Below are 12,268 nucleotides of genomic sequence, written 5' to 3' on the forward strand. Positions count from 1 at the left end.
AAGAGGAAATTCTGATTGATCGATCATACCATGTACTTTGATCGATTAACTTAAAATGTCAGACCCAACGAGAAGATATTGATTGATCATACCATCAATCAATAAGGCACATTTTAATATAAAAATAGTCATTACAATTGATTTTTTTATTGATCATCCACTTTACAATGATCGATCAATGTAAACTCAACTTAAAAAAAGGCCAAAAATGGCTAATTTGTCTTAGGGATCTTATAAATTCCCCCACAAAATCTTCTATTGAGAAGTTAATGAGCTTTTATTGGTATATCCCTCCTATTGAGAAGTTAATGAGCCTTTATTGGTATATCGACAAGTTTTACTCTCATTCCTTTGCAAATCTCTCTAAAGTGCTTTTTTTTAAGAAAGAGTGAGAAACTCTGGAAAATACATTCTTCTTTTCTCTTATCCTTTGTATTTTATATGCATTACACAAACTCCAACATCTCTCATTGTGCTACAAAAGCTGGAGGTTTGGATCTCTTATGGAAAAGGTTTCTCTCCATTTGATAAAGGGTGCAAGTTTCACCTTTCTTTTGTATTTTATTTTGAGATAGGTTTATCTAGAACCTATTTGAATCAAATAAAAAGGGCCTAGCTAGAGCTAGAATCTAGACAATCTCTTGGGGAGATTATCTTGTAAATCGTGTATTTGAGCTAAGTGTGACTTAAAGAGAGCTAGAATATCTTTGATATAAATTCCAGCTAATAGAGCTTGATTAATGGAATTACCGAAGCACAAGCTCTTGAGCATGAATACCAATAGGAGAACATTGATAACAAGATATTTGGTGTCAACTAATATGGTGTGTGAATGTTTTATGCTTTAATTTTGCATGATAGCAAGATTTTATTTTCTATGCCTTAAGAATTTTAAAATTGTAATTCTCAAATGACAACATTCTGCCTTTTGCTTCTCTAAGTGACTAAATTGCCCCCCTTAATCGAGCCACAACAGTCTGTTCTTGCTTCTCTAGGTGACTAAATTGCCCCCAACTATTGTATAATAACCATAAGTGGACTTTCTATCATCAGTAAAACCTGCCCAGCCAGCATCAAGAAAGCCTTCAATATCAGTAAGGCCCTCAGTATTGCCTATGACATTTGTACAATAATCCTTAACCTAGATATTTCTTTAAATACCAGAGAATTCTTTCCAATGCTACCCATGAGATTGTTGTGGTTGATGCATATACTAGCTGATAACACTAATTGAATAGGATATATCTGGTCACTTGACTATGAGAGAGAAGTTTTTCAACCAAGTGTTGGAAGTGACCAACATCAACATCAATGCCATTTTCAGCACATAGCATAACATTAGGTTTCATTGGTGTATCACCTAGCATATATCCGAGCATTTCACTTTCCTTTAGAAGATCAAGTACATACTTCTTTTGTGATAGGATTATGCCATGGTTGGATTGAAGAACTTATACAACTAGGAAATGTTTGAGAAGTCTGAGATCTTTTGTTTGAAATTCCTTAGTCAAGTCTATTGAAGACATTCAAGTGGTATATCATGTAATTAAGAGAGTGAGTGGCATAGGTTGTAATTAGTTATAAGTTGAGAATTTTTTTTTAACTTGCTTATTCACTAGGGCATTCAAGCCCACATATATAAGTAATCTAGTGAGGGTAGGAAGGTCATTGAGCTCTTCTCTAAACCCTAATCTTCACTCCAACTCGTGCCTCCCACAAGCTCTCTTCTCTTCTTTCTTCCTTCTTCTTCCTTTTTCTTATTTTTCTTCTTCTTCTCAAATCCAATTCCTATGGATTAAACCCTAAAATTTAACATGGTATCAAAGCTGAAATTCTAGGGTTTAATCAAAGTTAACCAAGTCATGCATTTGTAGAGAAAAGGAGTCTGAAAATCATCCTTCAAGTATGACAAGGTTCAGCCAACTTGAAGAAAGGAAGAGGTTGAAGTCAATTCAGCATGATCTCTCTTTAATCAGCTAAGTTTCACTCTATGTTTTAAATTATGAAGGATAAAATTCATTCCTTTGAAAGTTAAAAATTCTTTCATGGTCAAGCCTAGTCAATTCTCAAAAAAAAAAAAAAAAAAAAAATCGTTTTCTTCAAGTTCAATGGTTGAAACTTGCATGCGCATATGTAGTTCATGGTTTGCTTCATTTTTATGCCAAAATTTCTCCAATAAAATTTCAAAAATTCCTCTGAAAGTTCTCCTTAGTTCAATCTTGTTGAAAATGTAATTTATAAATTAATCCATTGAAACCCTAAGTTAGGGTTTAAGGAGTTGTTTTGGAAAGTAGTCCATAGTTCAATTGCATTTAGGACAACTTTCATACCAGTTTTTACTTCATTTTTTTCTTGGATAATTAACAATGATTGTTGGATAATTAGAGTTATGGTTTAAACTCTAGAAGTATAAGAAAAAACCAATAAAAGGGAAGCCATACTCGCATGCCTATAGGCTGAGTTTATTCTCTTCTTTGATTGCTGAATTCAATGTGTTGTTAATGTTGTTTTTGATTTCTATTGCATCAAGTATTTGTTCCTTTAATTCAATCATGTCTTCTTCTTTCTAAAGCCATTTAAGAGTGTTGTTTTCCATTTTTTTTTAAGTCATCATGTGTTATGGTCCCGGATCTGACACAAGGATTCATTGTTACGGTTCTGGTTTGGCCATAGGGAATTGTAGAAAGACATGGTGGAATTGTAGGGAGACATGGAGAGGAAGATAAAGATTAAGCCAAAGGAAAGTTTGAAAACCCTAGAGCTCGTTGAGGAGAACTCCCAACCTGTTTACCCTAAAATTAACCTAAACTCGATGCTTGTCTTTCTCATTACTCTTACCCCTTAAATATGGTTCACCCTATTAGGGTTTAATATAAAATGTTAAAAAAATACCCCTATAAATAAAATATTCCAAAAATAGCCCTATAAATAAAATATTCCAAAAATACCCCTATAAATAAAATATTCTAAAAATACCCATATAAATAAAATATTCCAAAAATACCCCTTGTGGCCTAAACTAAAATAAATAAAGTAAATTAAATAAAAATAATAAAATAATAATGTTATTGTGTTCATAACATTACACCCCCTGGAAGAACGAGCTTGTCCTCAAGCTCACAGGGTCTACTTGCCCATGCCGATATCTCCATCCATTCTCAAGTGTCAACTGCGGTATTTGTGGTAGCTCTCTGGGCTACAAAACTAGAGCATCCAACCAGAGAAGCAATTTTTTTTTTACATAACCAACTCTCGTCAAAATTTCGGTTCTCCCACCTGTAGTTTGATATTTCCCGTCTAGATCTCCTCATCCCCTATGCTGTATCGGCAACGAGCCTTGCAGAAGAGATGGCAATGGGCTCCCTGAAAGTCAATATCGTCATGGACCAATGTGTCTTCGATTTGTATGGGAAAGTGGATAGGACAACTGGCATTGTTTTACCGAATCTGCTGGTGAAAGCTGGCTCAAACCATAGCACAATTCCGTAACACTCCCCTGAACCAGCAATCTTCGGCTCCAATTCAAAGCTAGAGGTGAAGTCGACATTACTAGACTCCATTGTCACCAGATCAACGGTCTTGAGAACTGATGTTCCTGTTACAATATCACTACTATCGACTACATCAACAATAGGAAGCTGGGTAGCATCTTCTAGAACTTCCTTCCCAATGATAGACATGTCAAATCCATAGACATTTTCCCAGAATGGAACACTAGTTCCACCTCTCCCAACTCCAGCAGCAAACATAATTGCCATATCAGGGAGAATGGCCCCTGCTTGAGCAGCAACTAAACTCAGTATGCCAGTACCACAACCAACATCCAGAACTGTTGCATGGCTCATGAGAGAAGGATTATTCAGAATAGCTGCCCTATAAGAATCTGTCCTCACCATCTCGCTGATCATCTCTCTGTGACTTCCAAAAGAACTGTACGCCCAAAAATAATTCTCGTTTACATTCTTGATTTATCTGGCAGCAACATTTGCAAAAGAAACCTCCAGACTTTTATCCTTCCTTTCCCGTGCAGGAAATCTTCCAAGATCACCCCCCGACATGCCATTTCCAGCAATAACATTTTGGGCCTCATAGTCGAGCTTGTCCTCAAGCTCGGAAGTGCTTTGAGAGAGGAGTGTCTTCACTGCAATAGCAGCAGTAATATGAGAGAGCAGCATGATCGTGGGCTCAAGAGCTCCACTAATGGTACATGCAGTAAGAACCGACATTATTTTTGTTGCTGTCCCTGTCCGGCCAGAAATAGCTACATCCAGCAGAGAAGTAGCTGTTGTGCCCATAACAATAGATACTTGTGCGCCATACGTCACTACTGTGACTACTTTCTGTATAAGCAGCACTGGTTGCAGCAGTGGCACTGCTGGCAACATTGGTTTCTGCAGTGCCACAGCAGCAGCACAAAAAAAAAATGGGGAAAGGACCCAAGGGCTGCAAACCCAGCAGCTTCCTCCTCTCTGGGTCGGTGAACCTCTCAAGGAATGGATATTTTTCCAACTGTTCCATGCTAGTCCCAGTAATGTCAAAGATGTCCTTCTGCCCTGGTGTCATTCTCCTGTGAGTTGCATCCTCGATTATGCCTAGTTTTATGGACTCCAAGTCATTGGCATCATCACCAAAATCCTTTGCAGGAGAATGGTAAAATTTGTTGGACTCTTCATCAGTAACCTCTTTGGGATTGCGCAGCCATATGGCCTTCACATCATTCATGACTTCCTAGTCAGAAGTTGTTTCGTTCCCTTTTTTTGTCGTGGCTTTTTCTCACCATCTTCCTCTTTTATTCTTCCTCCTCTGATGAATATGCAGTTGCTTCATCTTCATTTGATTCATCATCATCTGCTGGAACTTCTTACTCAACCTCCTGGCTTGCCCCGAGATAGATGGGGAAGTTGATGAATGCAGAGTATCTTTTCACCAATTCTTTTAATTTGTCATCTTCCAAATATTCACCAGCTTCATCCCTGAGATGAAACCTGATCGCGGTACCACGACCGAATGGTTCATTCCATGTGTCCTCTAAGATTGCAAAGGCTCCATCAGCAGTAGACTCTCAGACATACTGTTTGTCATTGTTTTGTTTGCTGAGAACTTCAACATAATCAACAACCAAATATACCGAGTAGGAACCAACTCCAAACTGCCCAATGAGATTCAGATCGCCTCCTGTTTGTACTTTCTCAACGAAAGCTGCCTTCTCAAAATTAACGTACTTATCATGCAGGAGCATCCCATTAAGCACAGACATATATGGGACATGCACACTGGTCTCGTCAATTGAAAAATTAAACAGCCTCAGCGTGTCAATTGAGCAACGAACCCACGCATAGTGAGTGTGCTCATCAATAGCAAAACATAACCCTCCAAATTGTTTTTCCAGTAGTCCCCATAAAATTATTTCTATGAATACCGGCATCCCTAGAAAAATTACATGTCGAAATTCATACACCCAAGCCCGAATACCTTCAATTGGGTACTGTTTCTTTGCGTCACGGGACAGAGAACCGTCGTCCCCAATTTTCGAGCAACGGTGTTGTTGCTCAGCCCCTGGTAGCCCCTTCACCCCATGGAAAAAGAATTTATACATATCGATTGAGGCCATGTTCGAAGCTTACCCCAAAAGACGTTCATGGTGGTTCCCCACTGGACTGCCGAGGGTGAAGTTGAGCGGAAATTTGTCTGATGGAGCAAGCGGAGTCTCCCCCTTCTCCGGTGGCGAACAGCAGCCCTTGAAGGTTTCACCGCTTGGAGATTTTTTGAGACAGAGTGCTCTCGGAAACACATCCCGGTCGGAAGAAGCGCCGGAAATATTACCTTCTCCTGTTCGGCAAGGTGTTTTGCTTGCTGTGAGCCTTGTTGGTGTGATTTCGGATTTGAGGTCTCACCCAATTTGTCCAATGCCAACGAGGTGTTAGCATAAAACCCCTCCGATTTTGGATTTCCCGAGTCCCTATCGTCAGATTTTGGAAGTTTGGAGTCTGATTTCTGATTTGTGTCCCCAATTTTGGATTTCGTCACCGCTGGAGAGACAGAGGGCATTCTGATTTCTTCTGTCTCCTGCCCTTTCGAGAAATCATCTCGAGCGACTTGAGCAGCGAGTTTCTCTCTCGCAGCAAACTCATCTCCCCCTCCGCTTTGTGTTGGCGTTGTGTTCCTTCCGCTTGTTAGACTTGTTATGTTGTCCATCTTCCCATTCAACCTCTCTATATTGAGATTAAATTTAGAGAACCTCTCGAACATCTCATCAAATTTTCTGTAATTCTTTGCCTGACATTTGAGGATCAACTCCAGTAATTCACTTTTGCTGATTTTCGCCGGAGAACTCTGCTCTGATATTAATGTGTTCCCACTCTGATACCAGTTGTTACGGTTCCGAGATCTGACACATGGATTCGTAGGGAGACATGGAGATGAAAACGAAGATCAAGCCAAAGGGAAGCTTGAAAACTCTAGAGCTCATTGAGGAGAACTCCCAACCTGTTTACCCTAAAATTAACCTAAAATCAATGCTTGTCTTTCTCATTACTCTTACCCCTTAAATAGGGTTCACCCTAATATAATATATTACAAAAATACCCCTATAAATAAAATATTCCAAAAATACCCCTATGGCCTAAGCTGAAATAAATAAAGTAAATTATATAAAAATAATAAAATAATAATATTATTGTGTTCATAACATCATGTCTCAAGTTTCAATGTCTTCTTCTTCCTCCTCTACATATGCTGATTTATGCAAAGGAGATCCCTTGTGAATTACTACAATTCCACTAAAAGGGTTGAGTAATTATTTTTTTTGGTCCCAATGTGTGAAATGGTTCTTAATTACTAGAGACCTTGTTGGACATATGACTCAGCCCCCATTGCAAATATGACCCCTCTTATCACAAGTGGTTGACGAAAGACACTCTTGTTATCAATTGGCTGATAAATAGCATGGAGGAACATGTAGCAAACAATGTGGTACATCTAAAGATAACCAAATCAATATGGAACACATGTTTTGAGTAATATTCTACTTTTTAGAAGAAATGAATAAGTTGGAGTGTCATTGATATAATTAGTTTTTTATTTTTGTCTCTTATTCACTCTTTCTAGTGCGAAGGGTATACTTGTAATATTGGTACTTTTGGAATCTATAAACCTTTTTCTCTCTTCAACATGCCCCTCTTCTCTTGTTTCTCTCTCTCTCTCTTGGACATGACCTCTCATCTTAACCTCTTCTCCTCTTCTCCTTTTCTCCCTTCTCTCCTTCCTCACCTCAACATTGAAGATATTAATATTATGGAGTCTTGAAATCAACACTACTCCCTATAGTCTTCAAAGGACTTATAATATTTTTTAGGTGATGTGTAACACATAGACTAAAGACTGTTTGGAATTAAACGCCCTAATTCCAAACTAAAGAGAGAAATAATAATAAATGTGGAAGAAGGGAAAAGCAAGCACGGAAAAACACAACAAGATTTATATAGGTTTGCCTCAAGTAGAGACTACATCTTGTCGTCTGTTGTTGCAGTAATCCACTATGAAGATGAAATAGTTTACAAAAGAAATTGCATACTTATAGGTCTTTTTCTCTACCCTCTCGGGTTGTAACTCTAGATGCTCCTCAGATTAAGATCATAAACCCCTAAAAGCGGTGACCCCCAATTTAAAGAGAATGCTAGGGCAACCGCATTACAAGAGTAAAATTCCCAAACTACCCTTAATGAAACAACAGTCAATATATCGTGGATCCGCAACCAACTCAGGGTAAGGCATTAATTAGGCTCCACAACTTAACTACCTCCCACTTGGAGACTAATCCATCAACAATATCTCCTCTGTAGCGGCAATAACTTCTCAATCCTCCAAGAGAAGTCCAACTGAAGTTGCACACAACTTCAGTTTCTCAATCGTGATGGTCTTCGTAAACATATCAGCCGGATTCTAACTTCATTGAATCTTCTCAGGTGCTAAGACTCCATCCTCTAGAGCCGATCTGCTGAAGTGATAATGCACCTGTATGTGCTTTGTTCTAGCATGATAAACAAGATTCTTTGCTAAATGAATAGCAGTTTGATTGTCACAATACAACACATTCTTCCCATGCTTGAGACCTAATTCTTCCCAAAAAGATTGTAGCCATACCTTCTTTTTGCTGGATTTGGTCACAACGACATATTCTACCTCAGTGCTAGAAAGAACAACTATCTTCTACAAGTTAGAGACCCAACTGACTGTTGTACCACCCAATGTGTATACATATCCAATGGTACTCTTCCTGCCATCAATGTCTCTAGCCATGTTAGCATCTACATTACCTTGTAATCCCAAGTCTTACTTTCGGAAACAAAAGGTTGAGTATGCAGTGCCTCTCAAATACCTAAAAATCCACTTCATTGCTTCCCAATGTTGTTTACTCGGATTACTCATATATCTGCTCACAACTCCCACCGCATGAGCTATGTCTAGTTTAGTGCACACCATGACATACATGAGACTACCAATAGCAGAAGCATCAGGAACATTGGCCATGTTGGCTCGGTCCTGCTCTATAGAAGGTGACTACTCCTTAGATAGCCTAAAGTGACTAGCTAAAGGAGTACTCACTGTTTTTGCATCATTCATGTTGAATCTACTCAACACCTTCTTCACATATTCTTCTTGTGACAGTTTCAAGACATCAATGTCTCTAGTAATCCTCATCCCAAGGATTTGTTTTGCAGCACCCAAATTCTTCATTGCAAACTTCTTGTACAACACCCTTTTCAACTTATCTATTTCTTGTTTGCAAGCACCTGCTATCAACATTTCATCAACATAAAGCAATAGAATAATGTAGGAGTTATCAAACTTCTTCATATAACAACAGTGATCTGCTTGAAACCTCAACAAACCATTAATACTCATAAAGGTGTCAAACTTCATATACCATTGTCTTGGAGCTTGTTTAAGACCATACAAGCTCTTTTGAAGTTTGCACACCATTTTCTCCTTTCCTTGTGCTTTGAAACCCTATGGCTGCATCATGTAAATTTCTTCCTCCAAATCACCATGATGAAAGGTTGTCTTTACATCCAACTACTCTAAGTGCAAGTCTTCATTTGCCACCAGTCCAAGCATTGTTCTAATAGTAGTCAATTGCACTATTGGAGAGAAAATCTCAGTGTAGTCAATGCCTTCTTTTTGTTGAAAGCCATTTACCATCAATATTGCCTTGTACCGCTTGCTGCCATCATGTTCATCTATCATTTTGTACACCCATTTATTTTGCAAGGCCTTCTTCTCTTTTGGTAACTCTCTCAACTACAATGTTTGATTGGATAACAGTGAATCTTGTTGAATTTATGGAAAAGAGAAATACTTCAGTAATTTTATTAACTTATATATAATCAAAGTACATTAACTTTTATTTATAATAGAGGAAGGTATTAGAGTCCAATTACAATAAAACTACCTTTATCCCAATTACACCCAAACTCTAACACTTAAAGATAAGTCGTACCATAATTAAATAACTCAATATAGATAAAAGACAAATATAACTCAAACTAGAATTCTTCTAGGATGTGGCCATAAGATAAAGATGCTTTTGTGAGTCCTTCTTGATCTTCCAACTTATGTGATAACGATGGCAGCTTGTGTTAATCATGGAGGGTCCTACTTATGTGCTTGGGCTCATCTTGTGGGCCTTCCTTAGTCGTGTGGCTCATCTTATAATACTCTTAGATATGTGGGCCTTCTTTGGTCGTGTGACTCATCTTGTAATACTCATAGATATGTGGGTCTTCCTTGGTCATGTAGGCTTGCGCCTATCTTCCAACACTCCCCCTCAAATTTGGGGTGAGAGAACAACATGAACTCCCAACTTGCTAAAAATGTTGCAAAAAATATTTTTGTATAAAATGGCACATCTTTCAATATGCCTTCATCTTCCAACACTCCCCCTCACCCTATTGCGTGTTTTCCATGAGGCCATGCTGGCATAATATCAGTGAGAGTAAAAATCAATCCTAGCCGGTAAGACATTGCTCCATACTCCAGTCCTAATGCTGGATGTAGGGCACACTCTGTCTTCTGTAGGTAGTGTGTCTATCGACATAGCTCTGAAGTGTCCACCACCGTGTCCCTCCACAGGACAATGACTCTCAAGTAGTCAGAGTAATAAAAGCCATTACAGGAAGGGGGGGGGGGGGGGGAGGGGGGGGGGTAGTGGGTTTATTTATAATGGTATCCCAATCTGGACACCGACTCTCATGGTATCCTAACCGTGATATTTTTTAGAGTGAAATTTATCATGGGGTCCCAATCAGGGCACCGAATCTCATGGTGTCCCAACCGTGATATTTTTAATGGTGTCCCAATCCAAACACAGGCTCTCATGGTATCCTAAACGTGATATTTTTTAGAGTTAAATTTATCATGGTGACCCAATCAGGGCACCGAATCTCATGGTGTCCCAACTGTGATATTTTTTAGAGTCAAATAAATTATGGTATGAGAAAAGGTACTGAGGCCACCTCTTCTTCAATAATAATGTCTCATACAAAGAGACATAATAACAACAGCTGTAATGTAACAAGACCATCTTCCAACACATATAACACGAACCAAAATAATAAACCTTGTAGAAGGACCCATGAAATAATCATAATCCAATATTTTTTCTTAGATGCATAAGATGCATCTTTTGTCCTCCTCCTTTCTTGAATATTTTGGTCACATAACATATCCACAACATATGGAATAAAATCCCTCTTGCTTGTACTTCTTCCCCTCAAGTTGGGAGGTAATGGCAGTGATCCAGCTTGAACCAACTACCATAGATGCAACAATAAGCCCAAATAAGATAGATGTAGTAATCTGTTATGGTCCCGGGTTATGTACCTATGTCTTCCGCTCCTAACAGGTCGGTCTTTGGGGTAGTATTAGCTATGTGCATAACATTTGATATCAGATCTAGCTCCCTCGTCGTACGTTCGAATCCTGAAGGGGGCGACCTTGACGGAGTAGGCCACCGCACGTGTCCAAATATCCCACTTCTGAGGTGCCCATAGAACATTTGGATCTATTCAAAACCAAATGATGGGAGCGTAAAATGGTAAATACTTGATGGAGGTGTTAGAGATGTTCGTCCCAATTTTTGCTATAGACCAGGATGTCATAAAAAAATACTAACACATAGTTGTGCAGAAATGAGGAAAATACCTCATTCATGAGGGCCTGAAAGGTGGAGGATGCATTGGAGAGACTGAAGGACATGACGAGGAACTCGAAATGACTGTGGTGAGTGTGGAATGCAGTCTTCTCCACATCTGCCGGGTGAACTCTGATTTGATGATAGCCCTATTTCAAATCTAACTTGGTAAAAATCGTAGCACCATGTAACTCATCCAGCAACTCGTCCACCACTGGAATGGGGAACTTGTCTTTAATTGTCTGTAAATTGAGTTGCCTGTAGTCGACACAAAACCTCCATGATTTATCCTTTTTGCGTACCAGTAAAATGGTGATGAGAAGGGAGACCTACTGGGCTGGATCACTCCCTGAGTGAGCATATTCATGCACTGTCTTTCTATTTTATCTTTCTGTATATGTGGGTAACGATAAGGGTGCACCACCACTGGATCGGTTCCCAACTTCAAACGAATGCGGTGATCACAGTGACGCACTGGTGGTAGACTAGTAGGGTCATTAAATAAATTCGCAAATGCTGTAAGTAAAGGAGCTAACTTACAATCACCAGTGTTCTGAAGCTGTAAAGTGTGAAGTGCATTAGGTACCTGTGCCACAATACCCTATAATGTAATCTGGCCCTGTTGTGCTATAAATGTCATAGTTAGGGTCTAAAAGTCCCACAATATAGGGCCTAATAACTGAAGCCATTTTACCCCGAGCACCAAATCAAATCCTGCCAAAGGAATGACCAGTAAGTCCGCCTAAAATGAATGTCCCTCAATGGTAAAAGGGGTGTTTGCACATAACCCCACACTGGAAATTTTAGCCCCATTGGCCACTGCAATCGAGAGACCCCTTTGATGTTGAATTTCCAATCCCAATTGTTTCATTGCGGGCTCACTGATAAAATTATGTGTGCTGATAGAATCAACTAAAGCAACTAGCAGGAGGTGGTGTAACTTGGCCTTTACCTGCATGGTATTAGAACTACGTAGGCCATGCATGGCATGGAGGGAGAGCTCTGGGTCTTGTTGTTCCTCTTCAACAAATTCATTTTCAGGAAGCTCTTCAGAACCTTCTTCCCAAAGTTCAATAC

The 12,268-nt window shown here is 39.2% G+C and overlaps 1 pseudogene; it reads right to left on the bottom strand.

Moving 5' to 3' along the window:
• Window positions 1-3,314: 3,314 nt before the first annotated feature.
• Window positions 3,315-4,722, bottom strand: LOC137959391 (probable protein arginine N-methyltransferase 3; annotated as a pseudogene).
• Between the last annotated feature and the right edge of the window lie 7,546 nt (window positions 4,723-12,268).

The sequence above is a fragment of the Aristolochia californica genome, unplaced genomic scaffold (genome assembly GCF_029961685.1).
Source record: "Aristolochia californica isolate CCGP_79_NKW_82.1479 unplaced genomic scaffold, dmAriCali1.0.hap1 SCAF_3, whole genome shotgun sequence".
Classification (NCBI taxonomy): domain Eukaryota; kingdom Viridiplantae; phylum Streptophyta; class Magnoliopsida; order Piperales; family Aristolochiaceae; genus Aristolochia; species Aristolochia californica.